We start from the raw sequence: 2720 nt of genomic DNA on the forward strand, positions 1-2720 counted from the left end.
GACGGTTGCCAGGCAACCGCGGGGATCCTATGGAAATCGTTATCGATCGTCTCATGGCATGTCGTTGCTGTAACGCTTCATATTTGTCGTCTTCTTCTAGCTTGAGGTTTTGAAGAATTTCATGACAGACAAGGGCTCCGTTGGGAACAAAGAAACCCGTTGATTCTTTTCAGCAGCAGAAATACAACCCTTTAAATACAAGATGACAGAACAATGACGAAGGGCATGCCGGGAGGAACTCATGCACTACAGAGGAAAGGGGGCGGGCACGTACAGTTCACATTCAAGCCACAAGTACTCTTCTCGGATGTTGCACAAACAAATCCTAACGTCTTGAAAGCATTGCGGCATGTTTGTGTCCCACTTCCCGTGGCTGCAGGATGACTGACATGAACGGACAAACACAATCTGTGGCGTTTAGCGTGACATAGTCTTGCAGGCATCGTGCTGTCTCACTGCAATACTATACCGCTGGAGGAAACAGTCCATCTGGCCATGAAACTCATTTGAACGTCTAGCTACAGCAACTAACAATATCATGATTTATTCAGGATGTGTGGAATCAGCACGTCCCGGAGACAGCTTCCGAAATCGTGAGCATTCTCTGGTGGTAGGGGCGTTCAAGATGACACTCAGGTGGGAGGTAAAGTTTAGTGTTTGAGGATTTTTTTTGAGTTTTTCATGACCTGAATGTTAATTTTTGCTTTTTTTGACTACAGAAAAATAAGGACTAAACACTACTTGTTTAAACTTCAGTTATAATTGAAAGAAAAAAAAACGATTTTTTTTAGGTTTAAGAATTTCGATATGAGTAACACTGGGAAAAGAAAAGAGAGTGCTGGGTCTTCGAAGGAGAAGTCTAAGAAACCTCAATCGTATATGTATAGCACTACAAGAAAATTGATGGCAACTAAAGGGAAAAGTGAAGCAGCTGGAGGGGACGTGGAAAGAGTGCTGGAGATGCGCTCGTACGCGAGCGTTCGCAGCCCAAGTGAGACTCAGCTGCCAGAGGAAGAGCCGGAGTCCCTGCCCAGCACACCTGTGAAAACCCCGGCAGCCAAGAGGGAAAGGGGCGACCTGACGCTGGAGGAGCTCCAGACCAACATCTTCAACATGATGGCACAGAGCATGGGTGAGCTGAAGGAAATGATTTGATCTAATACAGTCGCAATCGAAAGTCTTAAAAAGTCCATGGACTGTGTGTTTAAAGAGGTTGAAGACTTAAAGAGTGAAGTAAAAGTTCTTAAACAAGTAAATACCAAACAAGAAAAGCATATTAAAGAACTTGAATTGAAAGTGAACGATGTAGATAGATACCGTCGATGATGGAATTTAAAATTATTTGGAGTTAAAGAGGAACGTGATAAGGACCTTGTTGCAACAGTGAAGGGTATCTGTAAAAGGACCCTGCCGGACCAGGAGGACGTAATATCGGCCATTGACTTTTTTCACAGGCTCGGGAGAGCGAACATGTCTGGGCAAGTGCGCCCCAGATCGATTATAATACAGTTCACCAAGAGGACGGCGAGGGACATGCTGTGGCGAGCGGCGAGGGGGAATGAGTATTTGAATGGGAACAAACTGAGGTTTGCAGAGGACCTGTCTGCCGCGGACAGGAGTACCAGGAACCAGCTGTGGCCCCAGGTTGAAGCTGCCAGAAGAGAGGGGAGGAGAGCCTACTTTGTGGGAGCGAGGGCCTTTGTGGACGGGAAGGAGATTTGCTCCCAGTGACTGCTCAGTTAATGATTATGTTTGGTTATATTTGTTATACCAGTATATACTAGTGTTTCTTTAGTGTTAGTTTGGAATGGTGTAGTTAAGTGTTAAGGACTGTTATAGTTCTGGTTCTTTGAAAAACTCAATAGTTTAGACAGTCTTAGAGTTAGTTATTTGCTTTTGTGTATGTCTTTTTCATGAATGCCAGAGGTACTCGAAATGTTGTTAAAAGAAAAACTGTGTGCTGAGTTTTATTTTTTACAGGAAACGCATGCATGTTGAAACTAAAGTTTATAAATAATTGAGAAATATTAAAGCAAGGAAAATATGATACGTGTAAAATATACAATTTGATCACATAATTACTTAATTACCTCTGGTAGTTAAATGCTTTTTTCTGCTGCGTTTCTTTTCTCTTGTACATGACTCTGATCCTCTTGTTGTATTTGTATTTGTAAATTCTATGTTTAATAAAAAAAAAATTAAAAAAAGCATTCTCTGGTGGTGTCCTGCAGGCTTCCTGTGGGTGTGCGTTGGTGGTATAGTGGTGAGCATAGCTGCCTTCCAAGCAGTTGACCCGGGTTCGATTCCCGGCCAACGCAGTGGCGAATGTTTTCAAATGCTGTCATGAGCCTTGGATTGTGACTAGCAAAGCGAAGCCTTTTGAAAGAGCTAAAGCACTGAAAAACGGAATTGAGGGAGAATCTTACAGGGGATTCTGAGCGGTGTCTGCATACACGCAGTCCGATACGGGTGCTGAAAGCTTGAGCTACTCTCAATGTCATGCTGGCTTTCCCCGGAGTAAATCTGTTACATTGAAAGAATGCTTCTCGCAGGTTCAAAAAGGGACCCTTGTTAATTGGAGAAATCAATGATTTCGAATGAATTCTGTATGTGTTAAAAGACAGCTATACACAGAAAACATGCAGGACACTGCTCATGATGTTTCCCGAGCCGAAACACAGTGCGTTTTTTCAAGCCATCTGACAAAGCCCGCCCACTGA

At 43.3% G+C, this 2720-nt stretch overlaps 1 non-coding gene across 1 annotated transcript; it reads left to right on the forward strand.

Annotated features, from left to right (window-relative positions):
• The first annotated feature begins 2246 nt into the window (after positions 1-2246).
• trnag-ucc (transfer RNA glycine (anticodon UCC)) lies at positions 2247-2318 on the forward strand. The gene has a single exon. It is a non-coding gene; the product is annotated as a tRNA-Gly (tRNA).
• Positions 2319-2720: the final 402 nt, after the last annotated feature.

The sequence above is a fragment of the Lepisosteus oculatus genome, unplaced genomic scaffold (assembly GCF_040954835.1).
Source record: "Lepisosteus oculatus isolate fLepOcu1 unplaced genomic scaffold, fLepOcu1.hap2 HAP2_SCAFFOLD_64, whole genome shotgun sequence".
Classification (NCBI taxonomy): Eukaryota; Metazoa; Chordata; class Actinopteri; order Semionotiformes; family Lepisosteidae; genus Lepisosteus; species Lepisosteus oculatus.